Below are 27769 nucleotides of genomic sequence, written 5' to 3'. Positions count from 1 at the left end.
TCCCACTTTCTAATTTATTTGCAGGAAATTACAGTTCGCTGTAATACCCTCAATCACACATGTTCTTTGTACATTTATTGCTACGGGTAAAAGATTAGGTCAGAGAAGGTCTGTTACTGTCATCGATAATTTAATGTTATACAGTATGTTAAGAATAGAGCATAATGCATTAAATGACCTATTAAATGTCAGGTCACATACCATGGTAACAATGTTGTGACAATGTCTGGAGATTTATTTGCAAAGAAATGAAGCACAGCTACAGTAGTGTAAAGGAAAGACATCAAGACACCTATTTATTAAGCCATACATTTTGTGAAAACCTCCATTTTCAAATGATTGCTGTATGGCAGCTTCAACTTTCACTGCTATTTGTTATCTATCCCTGAAACTTCTAAGATAGCCAGATCGTTTACCAAAGTTCCTCACCCTTCAATTAATGGGGAAATGTAGCAGTTCTAAAATTGAGGGGGAAAAACTCATGTAGACCATATGCTGTGTTGACCATTTGAACCTGTCGACTATATACATGTTGACCATTTGGTGTCGACATATTGATTGTCGACCTTTTAACTGTCGACCTATCGTCTAGATACCAATTTAGCAAGCACTGAAAACATAAGCTTGGGGGGCAGATTTAACAACGAGTGATATTCTGGTTATCATTCATTACTAATCTTAAATGATGCTGTGTTGACCATTTGAACCTGTCGACTATATACATGTTGACCATTTGGTGTCGACATATTGCTTGTCGACCTTTTAACTGTCGACCTATCGTCTAGATACCAATTTAGCAAGCACTGAAAACATAAGCTTGGGGGCAGATTTAACAACGAGTGATATTCTGGTTATCACTCATTACTAATCTTAAATGATGCTCCAACCAATCAGCTCATAATTGTCATTTTAAAACACATGACAGTTGGGAGCTGATTGGTTGTTGCACCATTTAAGACTTGTAACAAGTGGTAACAAGAATATCACTCATTGTTAAATCTCCCCCACTGTTTCCACAGCTAAAGCCATCTCCAGGTAGTATACACTTATTCTGTTGATAATCTTGTGATCACTCTCTGGGAAACCAGATGCTTCTTCCATCACTCCCTTGCTATACCTTTCTATGTAATCAGTGATACTGTACCGAAACTCTTCACCAGAACAGCATCTTATCGGATGCTCTTTCCCACCAGCGAAAACTGATCGTAACCTACCAGTATATTTTTGGATTGTGGGAGGGAACCCATGAAAGTACAGGGAGAATATACAAACTCCACACAGTTAGGGCCATGAATCGAACCCATGACTAGTGCTGTGAGGCAGTAATGCTAACCATTACACATCCATAATGTAACAATTTCTATATAGTTTCTCACTATAAATTATATGAAAATATGATGATAACACTAGTTATAACAAAAAAATGACTGAAAGTAATAGATTTTAAACATTTTTTAATTATTTAATTTTTGGTTTTACTAAGTGGAACTGAAATCTGGGTATTTAGTTGTACTGTGTGTGAGATTCCTGCAGAGACTGGCCCTGTGAAGCAGTAAATTAACCCTTTCCACTTCAGGCTGGTATTAAGAAGCCGAGAATCACATTTATTGGTCACAGTAGAAGTACCCCTTACACATAATGCCCACAATAAAAGTGCCATTTATATACATAATGTCATCACTATGGGGGGTGGAAAAGTGGATAAAAGTTATGGGATGATTTTGCTTGGTGTCACACTTTGGGGGATCAATTGTAAACTGAAGCCTGCACCTCCATTTCCTGCTGTTCCCCTGATCCAGAATAAGCTGAATGTAATTCTGTTTTAGTTTTTCCCTTTTTATTTTGAAATTGCTACACGTGTGTCCATGTGTTCAGTAACCCTTTTTTTTTTCTTTACCTTAGCATTATTCTTCCTTTGTAAATAAAGGTTTCCTTTACTAGTCTATTTACATATATTCTCCACAACCAGTTTTTAAAGACGCTATTAGATTACTAAGGTTTCACTACGTATCACTATTACTTATTGCTATAAGTAGGAGTATACCAACAACAGTAAGTGCTAGTTTGTGTCGCAGAAACTGCACACTTGTGATACAGTGTAAGGGACCTGTGGCCCATTTTTTATTTCCTCGGTTAATGGCAAGCAAGATAGCTGTATGGTATAATTTTATTTATTTATTATTATTTATTAACAGTTTTTTATATAGCGCAGGATATTCCATTGCGCGTTACAATTAGAACAACAGCAATAGAACAAAACTGGGCAAAAACAGACAGACATAGAGGTAGGAAGGCCCTGCTCGCAAGCTTACAATCTATAAGGAAATAGGCATTGATACACAAGGATAGATGCTACCTATTGCATAATGGTCCGCCAGATTGCTAGGTTCGTAATGGGTTGTATGATATGATCACCCAGCAATGTTGGAAGACAAAATATGTGAGGTTATGTGGACTGTACAGAGAGGATGTAATTAGATAGGGAAGCATTGAAGGTTATGTGGGTGAGTCTGGAATTTGATAGGCTTGTCTGAAGAGGTGAGTTTTCAGGGAACGTTTAAAGGTTTGGAGACTAGAGGTGAGTCTTATTGTGCATGTGCGGGCATTCCAAAGAGTGGGGGAGGCCTGGATAAATTCCTGTAATTTTGAGTGGGAACAAGTAATACGTGTGGATGAGAGATGCAGATCTTGTGCAGAGCAGAGAGGTCTGGTAGGGAGATATTTTGAGACGAGTGAAGAGAAGTATGATGGTGCAGTTTGGTTAATAGCCTTGTATGTAAGTAAAAGTATTTATATTTAACATGTTAAAATACCGGTAACCAATGGAGGGACTGACAGAACGGATCATCAGACGATGAACGTCTAACGATGAAGATTAGCCTTGCAGCTGCGTTTAAAATGGATTATAGCAATAATCAATGCGGATGATGATGAGTGCATGAATTAGAGTTTTTGCAGTGTCTTGTGTAAAATAAGGATGTATTTTGGATATGTTTTTTATGTGCATGTAACATGATTTAGAAACAGATTGAATGTGTGGAACAAAGGACAGTTCAGAGTCAAGGATGATACCTAGGCAGCGAGCTTCTGGGTTAGGGTGGATAGTCGCATTGTCAACAGTTATGAAGATATCAGGTTGGTAAGTACTCTTGGCTAGTGGGAAAATAATTAATTCTGTTTTGGAAATGTTGAGTTTGAGGTGGCGAGATGACATCCAAGATGAAATGGCAGACAGGCATTCAGTGACACGATCCAATACAGATGGTGATAAATCTGGAGAGGATAGGTAGATTTGAGTATCATCAGCGTACAAATGATACTGAAATACGAAGGAGCTTATTAGGTTACCAAGAAATGAGTTAAAGATTGAGAAATGCAGAGGACCCAAGACTGAGCATTGTGGTACTTCAACTGATAGAGGTAGAGAAGAGGAGGTAGAATCAGAGAAGTGAACACTGAAAGAGTGATTAGATAGGTAGGATGAGAACCAAGTAAGGGCTGTGTCCTGAAGACCTAGGGATTATATGAGAAGAGAGTGGTCAACAGTGTCAAAAGTAGCAGAGAGATCTAGAAGAATAAGAAGTGTGTAATGGCCTTCCGATCTAGCAGTGACCAGATCGTTCACAACTTTGGTCAGTGACATCTCTGTGGAGTGTTGGGCATGAAATCCTGACTGAAGTTGGTCCAGTAAGTTGTGGGAGTTAAGAAAGTGTTTGAGGAGTGTGTAGGCAAGTCTCTCAAGTAGCTTGGAGGGGCATGGGAGCTGAGAGATGGGACAGTAGGAGTGTTTGGATCAGTATTGTGTTTTTTCAGAATGGGAGTAATCACTGCATGCTTCAACAGAGAAGGAAAGAGAATAGTAGTGGGAGAGAGATTACATATTTTAGTTAAGGTTAGGATAAGCACAGGACACAAAGTTTTACTGACTTGTGAGGGTATACGATCAAGAGGAGAGGTAGCGGAGTAGGGGGATGAAAAGAGTGTTGATACTTCATCTTCACTTGTGGGATAAAAATGAAGAGAAAGTGCCAGAGGGTTCAGGAAGGAAATTGAGCAGGTCACTGGCTGAGTTAAAGCATACCATTTCATCTCTGATTTTATTAATCTTATCCCTGTAGTAGGAAGCAAGTTTTTGTGCATGGATATTAGCTAGTGGGGTAGGTGAGGGAAGGTAAAGAAGTGATTTAAATGTATTAAAAAGTCGCTTGGGGTTGGTGGCATGAGAAGAGGTGAGAGATAGGGAATATGTTTGTTTGGCAGTGTCCACGGCCTGACAATAGGAGTGGTGGGTGGTCTTATATGTGAGAAAGTCACTTGGATACTGAGATTTACGCAACTGATGTTATACTTTAAGTGAAAGTTTTTGTAGGTGTCTTGTTGATTATGTAGGTGTCTTGTTAATATAATGGGTAAGTATTATATTAGACTCTGTCCTCATGATAATGTCGGTATTATCTTAGACCGCAAAGCTATACCCCTTTGTACACTATTACCGTTGAGCCGCTATGGCCACTAGACTACGTGCACGTGCTACGCACTTTGTACGCTATTTGCGTACAGAGTCCTGCACGTGGTACGTACTTGGCGTACGCACGCTGCGCTGAGTGTACGGAGTACACACAGCGAGCGCACACACAATTGATAACCTTTAAACCTTGTTAATGATACAATGTAATGATATGCTTATACTTTAAACCTTAGCAGCAAAGTACTGCAACGATGTTATACCTTTAAACCTTAAGTAGCACTAGCGATACAAAGTACTCACAGTGCGTACACCTTAACAATGCTTATACACCTTAAACAGGTTAAACTACTTTAAAGCCCAGGCAGGAAAGTGAAAACACAACACCGTTTGTAGTTGAAACCACAGGGTTCTAAGGCCTCCGTGGATTGATTCCAAAAAGGTAAAACAATACAAGTTATACACTACAGACTAACAAGTAAATCTAAACAGAATAATGGCTACAGAGAATGTACGTACGTGAGAATATTCGCAAGCGCAACCCGAATCCGGCCCTCCGCTGGTCATACAGATAGCGTTTAGAGTCTTCTGACCGGCCAGGCAACAATGGTCCTTTTATACACAACATGCATACACAATACAATGGTCACTGTAATCTCATTGTTAATTGGACACAGAGATATGTCTCCACATTACAGCAAAGGTCATAGGTGGATTTGAAAAGGTGGGCATGTCCCTTCCAACTGCTCTTGTGGGTGGTATCCTCCGGATTCCCGCCGCATATGTAATTTACAGTAAATACAGTTAATGTTCATAATCTACTTTTGTACATAACTATACGCAGGAGCAAGCGATCTTTCTCTAACTAACACCGGAATGTTACCCTCAAAATACCCTACAGCTGCATACTAGACATCACCTTCCAACCTTTATCTGACCCTTCCTATCATGCAAAGGCGAATCTCTCTGTCCAGGAACTGTTTAAACTAATAATACTTGCTGACATAGTCTAGGGGAACTATATCTACAATATACGCTATTTGGGTTAAATATGCTATGTTCTAATAACACGCTACACGCTCACAAACTCCGCCGTAAATACCTATATCATGCGCATGATCGCTGGAGCGATCTTACGCAAATTGCGGATATGTGCACGCACGGTGGACTGAGTGCACGAGCAGCGGGCATGTGCATGGGATAGTACAAGCCATATGTATTATGATATTTTTCGACTTTGACAGTCCACCCTTTGGCAGTCAACAATAACTGCCACTATCTAAACATTAAACAGAAAAATATACAATACAATACCTAAAAATGATTGGGTGGTAGGAGGAGAGGAGTAGGCAGGAAATGTATGACCTAGTGGGATAGTAAAAGCATGTATGTATGAACGTCATGTCTGAGGGGCATGTATCATCGTGCCGTACATGTTCTAGATAAGCTTCGAGGTATTGCAAAGTATACATTAAATCCTTCTTATCCCGTATTAAGGGTCTGTAAGTGGGCCAACAAACACTACCGAGCTCTTTTCGGCTTCTTGTTCCAACAAATGGGTTGCACATTTAGTTGATGATACATGGAGGGGGAAAAACATGTGAATGCTAATATGTGTATATATATATCACCTGTCAACTATGTGTGTCGCTACCTGAAGGTCATAGAGATGAAGATAATAAACATATCACAAATACATTCACATAACAATTGTGCAATCATCCTTGGGTGTTGGTTGAAGTCTTGTCCGGATGGGTGTATCCTTGCTGTTGGTGGTAATCAAAGTCTTTCAAGTGTCCATAAAAAGTCTTTAAAAGTCTTTAGAATGTCCATCAAAGTCTGTAGAATGTCCATCAAAGTCTGTAGAATGTCCATCAAAGTCTTCTTCCGAATGGATGTATTTTTGCTTGGGAGAAAAACAAAGGAGAAACGGGTGAAAGAAACGGACAGTGGAATCACATTTTATCGCAACATTGTCTCAATTGATGGGTCATAAATTAAACCAGTTTGTGTAGCAATGCCCCCGCTCCTCAAACTCATCACTTTGGTACTGTGCTTGCGCCGCGTTAAGAATCGAACACATCTAAATATCAAACCAATCATTACGACGACTCCCAGGATACAAAGGAGAAACTTTCCTACACTCACGATAACATTTTGAGCCCATTCTCCTAAACCAGAGAACCAATTGCGTGGGTTCAACCATGAGACCCAGCCGGTCAGTTCATTACTCACAGCAGTCAGGGTAAGGTTGTGTCTCCTTCGGAACTCCCATTTCAATTGCAAGATATCGTCCATCTTTTGATCTATGACCTCGGTTGGGTCATCAGTGCTATTTGTAATATACGTGCAGCACTTCACACCATACTGAGTTGCTAGGGTGACACAGTACCCGCCTGTCACCGCTGTGATGTAATTGAGAACCATCCTGTGCTGGATCAGTTCCGTTTTGTAAGCTTGCAATTCCCTCCCGGTATACCTGAAGGTGTCATCATACATCTCGGTGATATTGTCTATCAGGTTCGCTAGCGCATGAATATACCTAAAATGTATAATTCCTCTGGCGGTACGGGTGATATCTAACGCGAGTAGGAATTGAATCCCGGTGGATTCCTGGATCAAATCAGAGGCTGCGTGCTCTGTCCTATCTATAAGGTGTCTCTTAACGATGTGTTCATAATGAGTGTGAGTGTAAGGAGCTTGAGCATTGCGGTGAATGTCTTTCATCTTATTATGGGTTATGGTCATTACTTCTGGCAACATTCTTCCAATGTAACACAATCCCTCTGAGTTTGGGGCAAGCCACTTATACGCCTTCCTCCCGCATATGAAATATGCATCATCGGGGAGAACATATGGGACAGAATATGACATTACCATATTGCAAACCTTCCAGGCGAAAAATCCTATCCCTAACTCTCTCATCTGTTCAGTACACGTATCAGGCTGTATGATATGCGCACAGTACCCTGGAGATACTTCTCCAACCCGCATGGTCCTACTTCCTAGAGTATACCTGTACCGAAAATACCTCCCACCGTCGGCTATTTGGCGTATAAGTTCTGAGTCTACGGGCATTCTGTCGGCTCTGTGTGAATATGTCATGGTTTGGTTATTCCATGTCACTTCCCAATTTCCCGGCTTTCGGGGATTGGAAATGTTGAAACATATTAAGGATCTATCCACATGATATTGGTGGAGCTTCAAACTAGGGGGCCTAGAAATATTACATTTCTTGTCCACCGGTCTCCCACCCCTTAATTCAAGTACCTCATGTATTGTTAAGGTATACGGTACTAGTCCTGACTTGCTCTGACCTTGAGGTACTTGTGAGCACACCTAGCATTCTGTTTGGTTTAAAACCTTACCCACTAATGAGTGATAGTCACTCAATGGATGACGGTCCATGTTGATATTAAGGCTGGACTGACATCTCTGGATGCACCCGTCCTCAACTATATTTTCACAGTTTCTACAAATACAATTTTCCTCAGCCAATAACCCTTCACAATGCCTCCTAGTTTCATGACTACCAGATCGTTTTCTGATACTCGCCTTTGCTCGGTGAATGTGTTGCTCTTGGAATTCTACAAATCCGTCCTTGCCATCAGAACCCATTCCAGATCCTTTCTCGACCTCTCTGGTATTCTCACCGAAACAGACTGCTCTGGTCAACAACAGGGTCAACAGGAAAACCCGGAATGCAGTCTCTTGGGGTAAGTCCATCTTGCTAAGGGGAGAGAAAAAGGAGCAAGGAAGGGGGAAAGGAGGGCAATGGGAGATGGAGAAAATAAAAAGGAAAAAGAAAACTGGTACGACAACCGCCTCTAGTCTTGTTGTTCTCCGTGCTCAGGTGCCGTCTCAACAGTGCTGCCTCTCAACCTTCCTGGAACAGACACTCCAGTGATACGATGTTCTCTCCGAGTCAGCGACCTTTCTGTAGGGAACATAAATCTTGCATTACCATGTGTTTAACTGTTGTGTGAAATAAACCATCCGTAGAAAATGGAAAAAAAAAGAGAGAGAATAATAAAAAGAAAATTTGTCAGATTTGGGTTCACCATCAGGCTGTCACACCATCATGTCTATCGGTATCTCTGCACAGTCTCCCTCCATCAGTATTTCCACTCTCCACCCTCTGTGCATGGCCAGGCACAATGATGCTGGTGAGATATACCGGGGTTGGGCAGACCTCTGAAAAGACCAAGTAGAAATGTGATGTTTGAGGTGTAAGTCTGTCGGTGAACGTCAGAGATGAAGAGGAAGCTTTAAAAGATAAATCACAGAGTTTACCTGGCCGCCCCTGTATCTACAAGATATGATCTACCAACTACATCAATTGTGACCTCAGGTTTACTACCTAGGCTAGCAATCCATTTCACTGGCTGCAGACTATAGGTGTGGCCCAAAATTTTTCCTATGTGATCCCTGATCCCAATTACGTGTATCATAACTTTGCTCGTGTTCTTGTCTAGGGGGTCTATCTACGTTGCTTTTATAATTACAGTTTCGTGCGTAATGTCCTTCCCTTTGACAGTTATAACATTTTACCACATACGACTTACCATCAGGGGTCTGGGGTTTAGGCTTCGTTGTCAGGGCTTTTATACTTACTGTCATCAGCTTATCCCCCTGTGACTCCCTGTGCCTAATGATGTTCTGATTATGTTCAATAGCGGACTCTCTTAATGCAGCCACCGAGATACCTCTCCAACTTGGTTGAGTGGTCTGTACCCTTGTTCTCAACGTTTCTTTCAAGCCGTCTATTAATACGGACACCGCTACCTCCCTATGATGCACATTTTCCTTAATGTCTGCGACCCCAGTGTATCTAGCCATTTCCTGCAGTGCTCGATGGAAATAGTCAGAAGCAGTTTCACCTTCTTTTTGTCTAATGGAGAAGACTTTATTCCACTTGACAACAGTTGGGAAATATACTCCTAACTGCAGATTGATCTGTTTTACGTTCTCCTGATTGTATTCATCAGTGAGAGTTACCTCTGCATCTAATTTACAGTCAGCAATGAATTTCACAGGGTCAATATTTGAGGGCAAGCATGCCCGTAGCACTGTCCGCCAATCTTTGTTATTGGGTTCGGTGGTGTTACCTAGTTCTCTAATAAACCTCTGACATGCGGCTAGATCTTTCCTGGGATCGGGAAATTCAGACATAATTGTCCTCAATTCTGTCCGGGACCAGGGGCAATGCATAGCAATGTTTTTGATGGGAGTGATTCCCAGAGCGTCAGTCTTCCCATTGGGGACTGCGATCACCCTGACAGGATTCAGTTCAATTACATCATTCTGGGTTGCTTCTACAATGTGAGGTGCAATTGTCTCTGCATAATGTACGGAACCGTACTTACCTGTGGACACGACCTCACCTGTCCCTCCGCTAGGGGCCTTTGCTACTGCTCTTACTGGTTGGGCCGTGCCCACTTATGTATCTTGTATGGTGGCTGCTAGAGAGAGTGCCGATATTGTGGTGGGCTCATCTTCTTGGTCGCAGTCCTGAGGGAAGACTGACGCTCTGGGAATCACTCCCGTCAGGAACATTGCTATGCATTGCTCCTGGTCCCGGACAGAATTGAGGACAATTATGTCTGAATTTCCCGATCCCAGGAAAGATCTAGCCGCATGTCAGAGGTTTATTAGAGAACTAGGTAACGCCACCGAACCCAATAACAAAGATTGGCGGACAGTGCTACGGGCATGCTTGCCCTCTAATATTGACCCTGTGAAATTCATTGCTGACTGTAAATTAGATGCAGAGGTACCTCTCACTGATGAATACAATCAGGAGAACGTAAAACAGATCGATATGCATGATTGCAGTCCTGACACTAGTGCAGTGCCAGTCAGTATGATATGGTTAATACCTCTGACATAGTCAGATCTGTGGATACCTTTAGGGGTATCGGACAATAGTAATGAAATATACACTCCATTTTGCATACTTGCCATCTGAGCATGCTCTGACTACAGGTCATTAACATTGTATGACATGCTCAACATTTGTATGGGGCTTTGCGCCTTTAATTCTCTGCTGTTTTTGTTAGGACTTTATTTCTCCAAAAATATTGGCACTGACATGTTCCAAAAATTTTAAGGCACAAAAGGAAAAAGTTAATTTAAAATGGTATTTTATAGAACCCAGAGTTTAATTGCTACTATTTTGTCATTCACAAGAAATGTCTTCAATTGACAAAAAAAAAATGAGTTCCTTTGCTAAAAATGCCATTTTGACAGATATATAGCAAAATATTGAACAAGTAATGCCAGAGAGGATATGCAAGGTTTTGCATTCCATTGCCCAGTCGCAAATGATCCAAATTATTTATGACTGCATAGCCAGGCAAAAACAACCTTACAATTTACATTCCCCAATAACCCACACAGTCTCTTACAATGTATGAGTATTCAGGAATATAACTGAAATGTGTGATGCCTTTACCATCATACTAAAGAATTGTTTGTTTAATGTATTCTATTTTTTCATGTGGGGATATTTAAGATATTACTTTGAACAAGGAAATTACTTAATACTACAAGCACTCAACTATTCAATATTCTCAAACATTTGAGTTATACGGTATATAATTTACTGGTTCAGTATTTATATATCCAGAATATTTATATGTGGAAAGTCTTAGTCATACAATATATATTTTAGAACATTGTGGTATCTACGTATTATATTTTAGGAGTTGATCAAATGTTCGAAGTGTAACGTAATCTTTAATCTTTTCTATCAACTCCATAGCTTAACACTTTTGACAGTAAGCAAGAGTATTCCACCCCATTTTCTAGTAAATAAAATGTGGACTGTATTGATACTCCGGTATCACAAGCTTTAAAGATATTGCACAACTCTCCTGGCCAATCACTTAATTTAACACAATTTATACTTGGGAGAGAGTAACACAGAGGAATTCTTTGCCGAAAGAAAGTGTTACATTATTGTATGACATGATCCACTCACAACCAGCATCAATCTCATTGGCTTGGAACCCACCCACCTCTTTCATCTCTTCTGGCCAAAATGTTGCTTGATAATGCAACTCTGTAATTCAAATTGAACATGATAGAAAATCTTCTCCTGTTTTCCTGTATTCCATAATCCATATTTGTTTCCTGTTGTGCAACTGGGGATGTAGTTGGAATCCCAGCATACAGGATACAGGCAGACAGAATGCCATTGCTGGAATCCCGACACCTATCAGTATTCATGAAAACAAACAACAGGAAACAAATTAGGATTATGTAATACAGGAATACAGGAGAACAATTTTCTATCTTTTTCAGTAATAGATTGCAGTACAGTAGAGTAAAATTATATCAAAACTCCCAAAAAGCAACATCAGTTGCTAACCATTAAAGATTTTAAATTATACTGTATCATTAAAATCATGAAATGCTTAGGATCCTAATTAAGCAGTTCAAACACAGCATTTAATTTAAGTATTAAGTATGCATTCCAGCATAAAAACATAATACCATTTGTGAAACATGGTAGTACAGTATATCATGGTTTGGGTTTGTTTTGGCCCAGGACGACTTGACATCATTGATGAGACAATGAATTCTGAATTATACCAGAATATTCTAAAGGAAAATGTCAGGGTATCTGTCCATGAGCTGCATCTCAAGAGAACATGGGTCATGCAGCAAGACAACGACCTAAAGCACACAAGTCATTCGACCAAAGAATAGTTAAAGAAAAATACATTTAAAGTTTTGGAATGGGCAAATCAAAGTCCTGACCTTAATCCAATTGAAATGTTGTGGAAGCACCTGAAGCGAGCAGTTCATGGGGGAACCCACCAACATAACAGAGTTAAAGCTGTTTTGTACAGGGGTAAAATTCCCCCAAGCCAATGTTCAGGACTAAACAACAATTACCGGAAACATTTACATGCAGTTATTGCTTCTAGATACTAAAAGCAAAGGTTCACATACTTTTGACACTCACAGATAATTTTCCTAAAAAAAAGTAGCACAATTTATTTATTTTTTTGTTTCACTTAATTTGGTTCTCTTTATCTACTTTTACGACTTGTGTGAAAATCTGAGGTAGTTTTATGGCAAATTTCAGCAGAAATACATAAAATTCTGAAGGGTCCACAAACTTTCAAGCTCCACTGTATAAAAGAGTGACACAGGATGCTAATATCAGATAACAGTATTCAAAATATTAAAACAATAGGCTGACTAGAGTGATATAAATGATAGCGCAATGGAATTTGCTGCGTTATATAAGAAACTGTTAATAAATAAAATAATAGCTGATGTTGGTAAGAAAACAAGCATTCTACTAAAGAGCATAATAAACAGAAACAACATGAAACATAAAACATACAACATGAAAATAATAAGATCAACATATGGTGATTGGAAAACAAAATGGGTTGAAGAGGCTAGGATGGGGGGGGGGGGGGGGGGAATGCAGGAAGTTTAAATAAACAGTAGTTTCAATGTCTTTAAATGGAGGGTGGTAACTCCATTTAACAAAAATGCAGTGATTAATATCCTAGCTGTATAAACAGTCACTCTGGTAGTAATGTCGCATACGCAAAAAAAATGATAATCCTGGAGTGTTACTTATCTGAAGGGTTTAATAGGGGAGACCGTCGGTGACAACACCCCCTACATCCCCCCCCCCCCCTTACTATCCCATACCTCCCAACATGACCCTCTCCAGGAGGGACAGAATGCTCTGCTCCTGGACTTCTCACTTAATTTATGATTGTCATCACCTGTGGTGAAACACCTATCTTGCCCATTAACCTGTTCAACACAGGTTCTGGCAATCATACATAAAGAGAAAAGTCCAGGAGCAGAGCACTGTGTCCCTCCTGGAGAGGGTCATGTTGGGAGGTATCACTATCCTGACGGTCGGCATGCCGACCAACAGGGACTATTCCCACTCGTGGGTGTCCATGAAACCCATAGAGAAGGAATAGAACCTGTGGTGAGCGCAGCTCGCCACCGAGCCCGCATCACGGTGAGCACAGCGAGACCACAAGGGGCTTGCTGCACTCTGCGGCCGGGATCCCAGTGTTGGAATCCTGACAGCCGGGATCCCGGCTGCCGGTCACGCGTTACACACCCGTAATAGGAGCCCAGCCAATAATATTGACAGACAAGTCTGGATGTAGAAGGTTTTCTTTAACTCACTTTGCACTTCAGGGTCTATGCATGCCAAGATATTAGATCCAAAGAGGTTATTTCAGTCCAAAGTTACCACTAAAATGGCCACAGATGGTGGTAAAAGAAGATACTGTATCCATGGACTGTCCAGGCATCAAAACTGTCCAGGCATAAAACTTCAACCCCCAGTCTTATCCCAGAGTGTAGGAGGCGGTGGAGCACAAATCTCCTCCAATCCTGAAACAAGGGTAGTTCCTTTTCAAAGTTCCATCCAGATTGAGTCCTGAGCTCAGCACAGTGCTCCAAACACTAGCCTCTGCTCTCTTCCAGTAGCATTTGGTGGTGTGAACTGGCTGCAGGGGAAGAGGCCTCATAGGTGGTCCTGGTATCATAGCAACAACCCCATTTACCACTGTAATTATGCTCCTGGGAATTATTTAATTTTCCTGAATTAAACATTTAACCATTAAATCGTTGCTAATTACTCCTTTTTTTTGACTGCATTCTATATGGGTCATCATATAATATCCCTTATGGAAAAAAGCAAAAAATACAGTAGTAGAGCTCAACGCTGGAGATGTATGTCCTAAACCAAATATCTAGGTCTGCAGGTCTTCCTGTAACTATTATATAATTATTCCTACTCTTTGTGGTTCAGTCCCAGATGAAGGGGACCTTAAATTAGAAGAATTAAATTACAGTATATAACTGCTAATGGTGCCCTGGAAATTGATAATGCAGACATAGGCGTGCGCAGCACATTTTATTAGGGGGTGCACTGTTGGAGGGGTGTGTCTAGCAACGCCTTTTGGGCATGTCTAGCATCATCTATTGACGGTCAACGCAATATAAAATATCCACCCTTGTACCAGTCCTAATAATGCAGATGCATTGTCAGATGTTGTGATGTGCACTAAACAAACACCCCTAATGGCACTCACTGCAATTACATTGCTCCTCCTCAGCCTGATCTGGCTCCCCCTCTCTTTCCCCTGCAAGCTGACACTGACAGTCGCACACTAGTACTGCTGCTGCTGGGAAAACGTGTGACGTGTTAATGCTGCTGCCGACCGCCTACCAGTATTGAACATTGGCTGCATGCTGCTCATCAGTGACTGGTGTTGGCATAGAATAGAAGGAGAGAGGTGGGCGTGTGATGGGTGGGCTTGCGAGCAGCATGACATCATCACGTCACATCACGCTGTTTTTGTACATCATACCCTCCAGCTGTACCTTTTTAGCAGGTACAGTACCTTTTTTAAAGGTCTGTACCGACTTTTGGCTCTCCAAACTTCCATTGAAAGTATAGGAAAAGGGATGTAGCCACGCCCCCTTTACCCATGACCACGCCCCTTTTATAATTTGTACCAATTTTTATGTGTAAAATGTTGGAGGGTATGGTACATGGAGGTGGAGCCGGGAGTTTGAAAGCCGGTGGCAGTGGCACCCTTGATTAACCCAGCCGTCCAGTCAGTAGTGCAGTCCTGACAGGGTGCAGCGCAGAGGGGACAGTAATCAGCCTGCTCAGTGATCGCTGCATCAGGCATGTGAGATCGGGGTCCTGGACATTAGGGGGTGCCTGTGCGCACCAGGCACCCCCCCTGCGCACGCCTATGAATGCAGATGTAATTTAGGATCAATGGAGGTACCAAAATTATAATGGAAACAGATACTCCTCAGTTTCCCTCCTATAGTATATAATTTGGGGGTAGAAAGTTTTCAATCTAAGAATTTATTACATTAATGATCATCTTAAATTGTAAACAGCAAAAATAGCCATTGTGATTTCATTGTCCTTATACAGTAGATAAGGAAGACACATCATGACTGTTAATATATTATACTATAATGAAGTTTAGTATAACAACAAATCTAGGTTTAGCACATACAGAAATATCAAAATCATGCAATAAATTCATTATAAAAGATGTTTTCTCAACACTCTCTTTATACAAGGAGTTCAAAGTGACTGATACAAGGAGTTCAAAGTGACTGTGTGCTAAGCTTATCTCCTCATAGAGAAAATGTGCTAAGCAATATGAAACCGTAACTGTATTTAAAACTGTTTTCTCTTACGTCCTAGAGGATACTGGGGTCCACATTAGTACCATGGGGTATAGACGGGTCCACTAGAACCCTTGGGCACTGTAAGAAATCAATAGTGTGCACTGGCTCCTCCCTCTATGCCCCTCCTACCAGACTCAGTTTAGAAAATGTGCCGGAGGAGCCGGTCACAATTAGGGAAGCTCCTGAAGAGTTTTCTACATTTATTTTTTCTGTTTGTTACTTTCAGACAGTGCTGTTTGGCAACAGCCTGTCTGCTTCGTGAGACTTAGGGGGTCGGGAGGAGGCCCAACCTCCTCCAGGGTTAATGGTCCCATTCCCCGTTGACAGGACACTCAGCTCCTGAGGGTCCTATTCGCAAGCCCCACCACTGCCTGCATACGGTCCCGCAGCACGCCGCCACCCCAACAGAGCGAGAAGTAAGAAGAGTGGTGAGTAGGTGGCCAGTGTCCTGGTTAGTGGGTCACCGACTGAAATGGTGGCATAAAAAGTGCTCAGGATGATATGCTGTGTGCGTGTGTTCCGCTGTGAGGGGCGCGCTGAGCCACTATTTACATTACCCACACTGGCAAACTACAGTAGCTTACAGGGGTTCTAACCCACTGCTAACCACCATGCATACCTCAGCCAGTATAAAAAAAACTGGGAACACCGTGTGCCATTACGGGGGCTGGGATTCACTATGAGCAGACCCAGCAGCTTACCAGCGCCATTTTCCCTCTGTAGCACTACACAGACAGACTGGCAGGGAAGCGCAGCCCCTCCACAAGGACTCCAGCTTGCCTCAGTGGTACCAATGGGTCATAGTAAAGGGGGGGAGCAGTATTAGAATACTGAGTCTATATTAAGAGGGCTTAGTTTGCGACCAAGCTAACCTTATAATTAGAGATGAGGGGGTTCGGTTCTCAGAGAACCGAACCCTACCGAACTTCACCACCCGAGGCGGGAAAACCAGAGCCTGACTCGGAAACCAGAACGAGGCAAAACGTCATCATCCCGCTGTCGGATTCTCGCGGGGTTTGGATTCCATATAAGGAGCCGCGCATCGCTGCCATTTTCACTCCGGAATTGGAGAGTGTTGAGAGAGGATGTGTCTCCGTCTTCAGTGTCCGAGTCTTGTGCTGCATCTGTCCAGTCACAGTGGTTGTGTCCTCTTCTGCCATATGTCCAGTGCTGCTGTATAAGTACAGTCCAGTGGTGCTGTGTTGTGCTGCATCAGTCCAGTGGTGGTGTCTTGTGCTGCATCAGTCCAGTCACAGTGGTGGTGTCCTCTGCTGCCATATGTCCAGTGCTGCTGTATAAATTCAGTCCAGTGGTGCTATGCTGTGCTGCACCAGTCCAGTGGTGGTGTATTGTGCTGCATCAGTCCAGTCACAGTGGTGTTTTCCTCTGCTGCCATATGTCCAGTGCTGCTGTATAAGTCCAGTCCATTGCAGTGGTGCTGTGTTGTCCTGCATCAGTCCAGTGGTAGTGCCCCTGTGCTGCCGTATATGTCCAGTGGTACTGCCAAATATGTCCAGTGATCCTGCCATATATGTCCATTGATACTGCCGTATATGTCCAGCGATACTGCCGTATAAATCCAGTGATCCTGCCGAATAATTCCAGTGATCCTGCTGTATAATTACAGTGATCCTCCCGTATAAGTCCAGCGATCCTGCCGTATATGTCCATTGACACTGCCGTATATGTCTAGCGTTACTGCCGTATAAATCCAGTGATCCTGCCGTATAATTCCAGTGATCCTGCCGTATAATTCCAGTGGTACTGGCATATAAATCCAGTGATCATGCCGTATAATTACAGTGGTACTGACGTATAAGTCCAGTCCAGTGATACTGCCGTATATGTCCATTGATACTGCCGTATATGTCCAGTGGTACTGCCGTATATGTCAAGCGATACTGCCGTATAAATCCAGTGATCCTGCCATATAATTCCAGTGGTACTGGCGTATAAGTCCAGTGATCCTGCCGTATAATTCCAGTGATCCTGCCGTATAATTGCAGTGATCCTGCCGTATAATTGCAGAGATCCTGCAGTATAAATCCAGTGATACTGCTGTATAATTCCAGTGGTACTGGCGTATAAGTCTAGTGATCCTGCCGTATAATTCCAGTGATCCTGCCGTATAATTCCAGTGGTACTGGCGTATAAGTCCAGTGATCCTGCCATATAATTACAGTGGTACTGACGTATAAGTCCAGTCTAGTGATACTGCCGTATATGTCCATTGATACTGCCGTATATGTCCAGCGGTACTGTCATATATGTCCAGCGTTACTGCCGTATAAATCCAGTGATCCTGCCGTATAATTCCAGTGATCCTGCCGAATATTTTCAGTTGTACTGGCGTGTAAGTCCAGTGATCCTGACGTATAATTACAGTGGTACTGATGTATAAGTCCAGTCCAGTGATACTGCCGTATATGTCCATTAATACTGCCGTATATGTCCAGCTGTACTGCCGTATATGTCCAGAATACTGCCGTATAAATCCAGTGATCCTGCCGTATAATTTCAGTGGTACTGGCGTATAAATCCAGTGATCCTGCCGTATAATTCCAGTGATCCTGCCGTATAATTGCAGTGATCCTGCCGTATAATTGCAGAGATCCTGCCGTATGAGTCCAGTGATCCTGCCGTATAATTCCAGTGGTACTGGCGTATAAATCTAGTGATCCTGCCGTATAATTCCAGTGATCCTGCTGTATAATTGCAGTGATCCTGCTGTACAAGCCCAGTTATCCTGCCGTATAATTCAACTGGTACTGTCGAATATGTCCAGCGATACTGCCATATAAATCCAGTGTTCCTGCCGTGTAATTCCAGTGGTACTGGCGTATAAATCCAGTGATGCTGCCGTATAATTCCAGTGATCCTGCCGTATAAATCCAGTGATCCTGCCGCATAATTCCAGTAATCCTGCCACCTAATTCCAGTGATCCTGCCGTATAATTGCAGTGATCCTGCCATATAATTGCAGAGATCCTGCTGTATAAATCCAGTGATACTGCCGAATAATTCCAGTGGTACTGGCATATAAATCCAGTAATCCTGCCGTATAATTCCATTGATCCTGCCGTATAATTGCAGTGATCCTGCCGTATAAGTCCAGCGATCCTGCCGTATAATTCCAGTGGTACTGCCGTATAAATCCAGTGATCCTGCTGCATAATTCCAGTGATCCTGCTATATAATTCCAGTGGTACTGGCATATAAATCCAGTGATCCTGCCGTATAATTCCAGTGATCCTGCCGTATAATTCCAGTGATCCTGCCGTATAATTCGAGTGGTACTGGCGTATAAATCCAGTGATCCTGCCGTATAATTCCAGTGATCCTGCCGTATAATTCGAGTGGTACTGGCGTATAAATCCAGTGATCCTGCCGTATAATTACAGTGGTACTGCCATATAATTGCAGTGATCCTGCCATATTATTCCAGTGATCCTGGTGTATAATTCCAGTGGTACTCGCGTATAAATCCGGTGATGCTGCCGTATAATTCCAGTGATCCTGCCGTATAAATCCAGTGATCATGCCGCATAATTCCAGTGATCCTGCCGTATAATTCCAGCGGTACTGGCGTATAAATCCAGTGATCCTGCTGTATAATTCCAGTGATCCTGCCGTATAATTGCAGTGATCCTGCCATATAATTGCAGAGATCCTGCCGTATAAATCCAGTGATACTGCCGTATAATTCCAGTGGTACTGGCATATAAATCCAGTGATCCTGCCGTATAATTCCATTGATCCTGCCGTATAATTGCAGTGATCCTGCCATATAAGTCTAGTGATCCTGCCGTATAATTCCAGTGGTACTGCCGTATAAATCCAGTGATCCTGCCGCATAATTCCAGTGATCCTGCTGTATAATTCCAGTGGTACTGGCATATAAATCCAGTGATCCTGCCGTATAATTCCAGTGATACTGCCGTATAATTCCAGTGGTACTGGCGTATAAGTCCAGTGGTACTGCCATATAATTGCAGTGATCCTGCCTTATAATTCCAGTGGTACTGCCATATAATTGCAGTGATCCTGCCATATTATTACAGTGATCCTGCTGTATAATTCCAGTGGTACTGGCGCATAAGTACAGTGATCCTGCAGTATAATTACAGTGATACTGCCGTATAATTGCAGTGATCCTGCCATATAAGTCCAGTGATACTGCCATATAATGCCAGTGATCCTGCCATATAATTCCATTGGTACTGGCGTATAAATCCAGTGATCCTACTATATATGTCCAGCGGTACTGCCGTATAAATCCAGTAATCCTGCCGTATAATTCCAGTGATACTGGCGTATAAATCCAGTGATCCTACTGTATAAGTCCAGTGATCCTGCCATATATGTCCGTTGATACTGCTGTATATGTCCAGCGGTACTGCCGTATAAATCCATAGATCCTGCCGTATAAGTCCAGTGATCCTGCCGTATATGTCCATTGATACTGTCGTATATGTCCAGCGGTACTGCCGTATAAATCCAGTGATCCTGCCATATAAATCCTGTGATCCTGCTGTATAATTCCAGTGATCCTGCCATATAATTCCAGTGATCCTGACGGATAATCTCCTATATATTAGCCTTGTGACTCGGTGCCTGGCGTTCTAACGCTGGGCGGAGTCACAGGCACAGATCTGGGTGGCTGGATGCAGGGCAGAAACAGTCCCCTCCCTCTGTCCGCCCATCCCCGCCCAGTCCCCTCCCCATCTCCGTCCACTCCCCTCTCTCCCTCCTCCAGTCCCTGCACCCTGGTGACAGTGCAGCCGGGGACTGTAAGCGGCGCTCTCACTAACCTCTGGTGTGGAGGAGAATTGTGGACGACCGCTGACAGCCGCACCCGCCCCCCCTCCCACCCGCGGCACACACATCATCCAACACCTCCACCCGCCGCATACGGGCCGCGCCACCCACAGAATCCACCCACCCACGGCACACGGCCCGCGGCTACCCGCACCCTCCTACCTGCGGCATCCACCACATCCACCCCACCCACGGCACTCCTGCCCCCTCCCCCACCCGCAGCACACACCCCTCCCCCACCCACGGCACTCCCGCCCCCCCCCACCCGTAACACCCACAACCCGCAAAACCCCATGCCCCTTCCCCACCCACACCACCCCTGTACCTCCCCCACCCCTATACCAACCTCTCTCCCCGCTACACCCCCACATCCTCCACCCCACCCACCCCTCCCCCACCCGCGGCACCCCCGCACCTCCCCCACACCTACCTCTACCTACCCCCCCTGCACCCTCCACCCAACTCACAGCATCCACCACATCCGCACCCCCCGCTGCTCCCCCACCCGCGGCTCCCACAGCACCCACCATATTCGTCCACCACCCGCAGCACACACCCCTCCCCCACCCACGACACTCCCGCCTCCTCCCCCACCCGTAACACCCACAACCCGCAAACCCCCCCGGCCCACCCCCAAAACCCCCGCATCACCCTCAACCACCCCCATACCCACCTCTCCCCCCCGCAACCCACCAACCTACATGCGGCATCCACCACATACGCCCCCCACCTGTGGCACACGCCCCTCCCCCACCCAAACACCCACGGCACCCACAGCATCCTCCACATCCGCCCCCCTCCCGCGGCACACGTCCCTCCCCCACCGGCGGCACTCCTGCCCCCTCCCCCACCCATAGCACCCACACCCTCAGCACCCCCGCCCCTCCCCCACCCGCTGCACTCCCTCCCCCAACCGCAGCACCCCCCCACCCCATCCCCACCCGTGGCACCCACAGCACCAACCACATCCGTCCCTCACCCGTGGAACACGCCCCCTCCCATGCCCATAGCACCTACAACCTGCAACCCTCCCCCACCCGCGGCATCCCTGCACCTCCTCCAACCCCATCTCCCCCCCCTCCTACACCCACGCACCTTCCACCCCACCTGCGGCACCCCCACACCACCCTTATACCCACTTCTCGCCCCTGCACCCTCCAACCCACCCACCCCTCCCCCACCCGTGGCACCCACAGCATCCACATCTGCGTCAGACGCCTCTCCCCTACCTGCTGTGCCCCCACACCTCCCCCATACCCACCTCTGCCCCCCGCTACACCCCCGCATGCTCCATCCCACCCAGCCCTCCCACACCCGCGCCACCCACAGCATCCACCACATCCGCGCCCCACCCGCGACACAACAGCATCTACATACCCCATCCGTGCCATCCCGCACCTCCCCCACCCACAGCACTTCTGAAACCCATCACCTAAGCTCACCCCCCCTGCACCTCCAAACGCACCCCCCTACATCCCCCCTCCCACACACTTATCACCTCCAGACCCCCTCCTTCATCCACAGCCCCCCCGCACCCACCCCTCCCCCACCAACAGCATCTACACTCCCCCTCCACACCTACCCCTCCCCCACCCACAGCACCTCTGCACCCTTTCAGCCATCGGTGCCACTGCACCCACCCCTCCACCACCCGCAACACCTCTGGACCCCCTCCCGCACCCACCCCACCACCACACGTAGCACCTCAGACACCATCCGCAGCCGCTACAAGTGATTCCCTGAATCGCGGTGATCAGCGGCATGGATACGCACCTCCACCTCACTGCACCCACCCCCTTTCCAAACCCCCCACACACACTGAACTTCTGTGAGTATAGTTGCTACCAATGGACATTGGATTAATAAGAAACACTAATGCTGTGGCCATTATGTGTCTAAGCGACACTGCTACCTGTGGCCATTGTGTATAAGTGGCGCAGCAACCTGTGGCCACTGTGTGTATAAACGCCACTGCTACCTGTGGCCATTGTGTGTATAAGTGACACTGCTACCAGTGGCCATTGTGTGTATAAGCGGCTCAGCTACCTGTGGCCACTGTGTGTATAAGCGCCTCTGTTACCGATGGGAATTGTGTGTAGAAGTTACGCTGCTACCGGGGGCCATTGTGTGTATAAGCACCACTGCTACCTGTGGTCATTGTGTGTATAAAGGTCTCTGCTACCTGTAGCCACTGTGTGTATAAGCGCCTCTGCTACCTATGGGAATTGTGTGTAGAAGTGACGCTGCTACCGGGGGTCATTGTGTGTATAAGCACCACTGCTACCTGTGGGCACTGTGTGTATAAGCGGCTCTGCTACCTGTGGTCACTGTGTGTATAAGCGCCTCTGCTACCTGTGGGCACTGTGTGTGTGTATAAGCGGCTCTGCTACCTGTGGTCACTGTGTGCATAAGCGCCTTTGCTACCTGTGGGCACTGTGTGTGTATAAGCGGCTCTACTACCTGTGGTCACTGTGTGTATAAGCGCCTCTGCTACCTGTGGGCACTGTGTGTGTATAAGCGGCTATGCTACCTGTGGGCACTGTGTGTATAAGCGCCTCTGCTACCTGTGGGCACTGTGTGTGTATAAGCGGCTCTGCTACCTGTGGCCACTGTGTGTGTGTATAAGCGCCTCTGCTACATGTGGGCACTGTGTGTATAAGCGCCTCTGCTACCTGTGGGCACTGTGTGTGTATAAGCGGCTCTGCTACCGGTGGGCACTGTGTGTATAAGCGACTCTGCTACCTGTGGGCACTGTGTGTGTATAAGCGGCTCTGCTACCTGTGAGCACTGTGTGTATAAGTGCCTCTGCTACCTGTGGGCACTGTATGTGTATAAGCGGCTCTGCTACCTGTGGGCACTGTGTGTATAAGCGCCTCTGCTACCTGTGGGCACTGTGTGTGTATAAGCGCCTCTGCTACCTGTGGGCACTGTGTGTATAAGCGCCTCTGCTACCTGTGGGCACTGTGTGTGTATAAGCGCCTCTGCTACCTGTGGGCACTGTGTGTGTATAAGCGGCTCTGCTACCTGTAGGCACTGTGTGTGTATAAGCGGCTCTGCTACCTGTGGGAACTGTGTGTATAAGCGGCTCTGCTACCTGTGGGTATTGTGTGTATAAGCGCCTCTGCTACCTGTGGGTATTGTGTGTATAAGCTGGGCTGCTACCTCTGCCCACTGTTTGGATACGCGGATCCATTACCTGTGGCCACTGTGTGTATAAGCTGCGCTGCTACCTGTGGGCACTGTGTGAATACGCGGCTCCATTACCTGTGGCCACTGTGTGTATAAGCGGCTCCGCTACCTGTGGGTATTGTGTGTATAAGCTGCGCTGCTACCTCTGCCCACTGTGTGGATACGCGGATCCATTACCTGTGGCCACTGTGTGTATAAGCTGCGCTGCTACCTGTGTCCATTGTGTGTATACGCGGCTCCATTACCTGTGGCCACTGTGTGTATAAGCTGCGCTGCATACACTAGCAGTATATACTACACTATGTTATTCATTGTGCCCTGCGGCAACTCTTCACGCCCTAACAAAGGCCTATGCCCCCTTGACAATCGCACGCCCTTCCCCCTTGCAATATTTACCCACTAGCATAAAATTTTATGCAGGTAATACTCCATATAATAACAATTATAGCACAGCTGAAGCCCGTGCAGGGGTTAACGTGTCGTAGCCTTTTGCAATGGTATTTTGTAACACCTTGCCTCTCTTTATCCTCTCCCTACCACCCTGCCTCTCCCTATCCTTTACCCATCGCACAGGGTTTCTGTACATTCCCCCCCCCCCCTATGCCTCTCTATCTTTTCTCAACCGGACCCCATTTCTGTATGCCCTCTATACTGCCCTGCATTTCTGCGTCGGTTCTCTACTGGCCTGCATATATTCAAAGGCGTGCAGGGGTTAACGGGGCATAGCCACAAACGACGGTGTGAAGAGCGCCCGTAGGGCGCGATGAATCGCCTAGTTCCATATAATTCTGTATAAATCCAGTCCAGAGGTGCTGCCATAAAAATTCAGTGGTGCTGTCCTGTGCTGTATATTATTTACTCCAAATAAAGGGGTGTTTAAAATTTAATCCAAATAATTTTCACAGGATTTGCCCTGCATGGTGTAGAGGTACATTCTCCTGTACCGCATTTTGTTATATAACTCCAGAAAAATAATGGAGAACAAAAATTTGGAGGATAAAATAGGGAAAGATCAAGAACCACTTCCTCCTAGTGCTGAAACTGCTGCCACTAGTAATGACATAGTGTATACAACTAAATCCCATCATTGTCATCTGCCAAGGACGATTCCGTAATGTGATAGTATAGGTCATGTGAAATCCAAAAAGCCAAAGTTCAGTAAAAAGACCCTAAAAAAGAAATTTAAATGGTCTGAGGAGAAACGTAAACTTGCAAATATGCCATTTACGACACGGAGTGGCAAGGAACGGCTAAGGCCGTGGCCTATGTTCATGACTAGTGGTTCAGCTTCACATGAAGATGGAAGCCCTCATTCTCCTGCTGGAAAAATGATAAGAGTTAAGATGAAAAAAGCACAGAAAAGAAATGTGCGTTCTAAGATGGCAACTGGAGCTGCGAGGAAAAGGATAAGATTTCCTAGCCCACCCGCTGGCTGTGATGCAGGGCAGTTAGGAGCGAGTGCTGACATCTGGGCCAGACTGAAGAACCTGTCAACGATTACTGACATGTCTCCTGTCACTGCATATGATTCTGTCACCATTGAAAGAATGGTGGAGGATTATATGAGTGAAAGCATCCAAGCATGTCAGACAGTCCGTACATATACTGGCTAGATAAAGAGGCAATTTGGATGCCCTTGCACAAACTGGCTTTATTTTACCTACTGTAACTTGCCCCCCCTCCAGTGTGTACTCCGAAAGAGTGTTTTGTGCAGCCGGTAACCTTGTCAGCGATCGGCATAGGAGGTTACTTCCACAAAATGTGGAAAAGATGATGTTCATCAAAATTAATTATAAATTTCTCCGGGAAGACCTTGACCAGCAATTGCCTCCAGAAAGTACACAGGGACCTGTGATGGTGGATTCCAGTGGGGACGAATTAATACTCTGTGAGGAGGATGTACACAGTGAAAGGGGTGAGGAATCGGAAGATGAGGATGAGGTCGACATCTTTCCTCTGTAGACTCAGTTTGTGCAAGGAGAGATTGATTGCTTCTTTCTCTTACGTCCTAGAGGATGCTGGGGTCCACATTAGTACCATAGTGTATAGACGGGTTCACTAGGAGCCATTGGCAGTTTAAGAGTTTGAGAGTGGGGGCTGGCTCCTCCCTCTATGCCCCTCCTATCAGACCCAGTTTATAAACCGTGCCCGGAGGAGCCGGTCATAGCTAGGGGAGTTCTACAGAGCTTCTTAAGAAAAAGTTTATTTTAGAGTTTATTATCATACAGGGAGGCTGCGGGGTCTGAGACACTATCTCCTGTCGAAGTCAAAAATATTACATACACTACACACAACATACAAACTCCAAACAGAGAGGTCTCTGTTCATGTGCATACATGCAGCGTGCACAGGATATACAGTAGCATACGCATTCACACAGAGAAGCAACAAAGACGCACACAGACACATATTTCATACAACACATAAATTACACATAGACAAAACATGTCCAGCACTATTTTGTATTAAAATGTATTTATATAATAGAGTGTAACATCAGATATATATGTATTATTGGAACTGAACAAGTTATTTATATCATGCTTAGTGTCAAAATGATCAGGAGAATGTGTGTATTAATTTGATAGCTATGGTAGATTGTAGCACATTGCAACTATTAGTTATGACCAAATGTATGAATACAAAGGACTTTCTGAGACTGGAAACTGGATTCACAGTTATGTCCCTGGGGGCAAACACATGTGTCGAGTTCTTGAGAGGTCTGGCCTCTGGACCAATGGGAGAAGATTAAACTTACCATTGTATACACCCATTACTTTACTGTATAAAAATAAGGGACCCAGAAGCTGGCAGGTCTCTGATACATTCTAATTCACTCTCACACACACATTCTCATTCACACACACACACACACACACACACTTATCAGAAGTCTCCTACCTGATGACTGGCTGCCTGATTCCAGTGAAAATAAGCGTATGTATATTGGCTGTAACTGATTCTTATGTAACTGCAACTGCTTCTTTTGTAATGGTACCTCTGTAACCATATTTATATATATATTATAACTGAATGATATACTGTACATATGTAATTTTGTATGCATACCCTTTTAATTTCAAATATATATATATCTCTGAGCGTTGGACCTCAGCTTACAATGTGTGCGACTGCTTGCTTTCTCTTAAGGGACATAGGGGGTAATTCCGAGTTGAACGCTAGCTGCCGTTGTTCTCAGCGCAGCGATCAGGATAAAAATCAGCACTTCTACGCATGCGTATGGTGCGCACGCGCAAAGTACTTTCACAAAAGGTCACACAAGGTCTAGCAAGGTCTAGTGACGCTTTTCAGTCGCACTGCTGATCGGTGAGTGATTGACAGGAATGGGGCATTTCTGGGAGGTAACTGACCGTTTTACGGGAGTGTGCTGAAAAACGCAGGCGTGTCAGATACAAACGCAGGCGTGCCTGGGGAAATGGGGGAGTGGCTGGACGAACGCAGGGCGTGTTTGTGATGTCAAAACAGGAACTAAATAGACTGAAGTGATCGCAAGGTAGGAGTAGGTCTGCAGCTACTCTGAAACTGCTTGAAAATATTTTGCCGGCGTTCTGCGATCCTTTCGTTTGCACTTCTGCTAAGCTAAAATACACTCCCAGAGGGCGGCGGCTTAGCGTTTGCACTGCTGCTAAAAGCAGCTAGCGAGCGATCAACTCGAAATGAGGGCCATAGTGTTGCAACGTTCAGCGCACTTTTATCGTATATAGTTATAATATGTGCCTTGCGTCCGCAGTATATATTAACGCTGGCATTTGAAATGTTTATTTAAAAATAATTAGAAATTCACCCTCCGCTGACAGGACACTGAGCTCCTGAGGGGATCGAACGTTCCCCGCCACAGGGGATTGCTCACCCCGGCAGCATGCCGCCACCCCCTTACAGAGCCAGAAGATCAGAAGAGGCGAGACATGGCGGCACAAGGGTAGGATCGTCGCTCTGAGCGGCTGCGCTCCAGGAAGGCTCAGCGGCACACAGTGTTGGCACTTTGAGGGGCATCCTGAGCCAGCATCTTAATACCCTACACTGGTCACAGGTGCTAACTGGAGACTGAAGCCCCAGGCT

This window comes from Pseudophryne corroboree, chromosome 4, assembly GCF_028390025.1.
Source record: "Pseudophryne corroboree isolate aPseCor3 chromosome 4, aPseCor3.hap2, whole genome shotgun sequence".
NCBI lineage: Eukaryota > Metazoa > Chordata > Amphibia > Anura > Myobatrachidae > Pseudophryne > Pseudophryne corroboree.
This window is presented reverse-complemented; position numbering follows the sequence as displayed.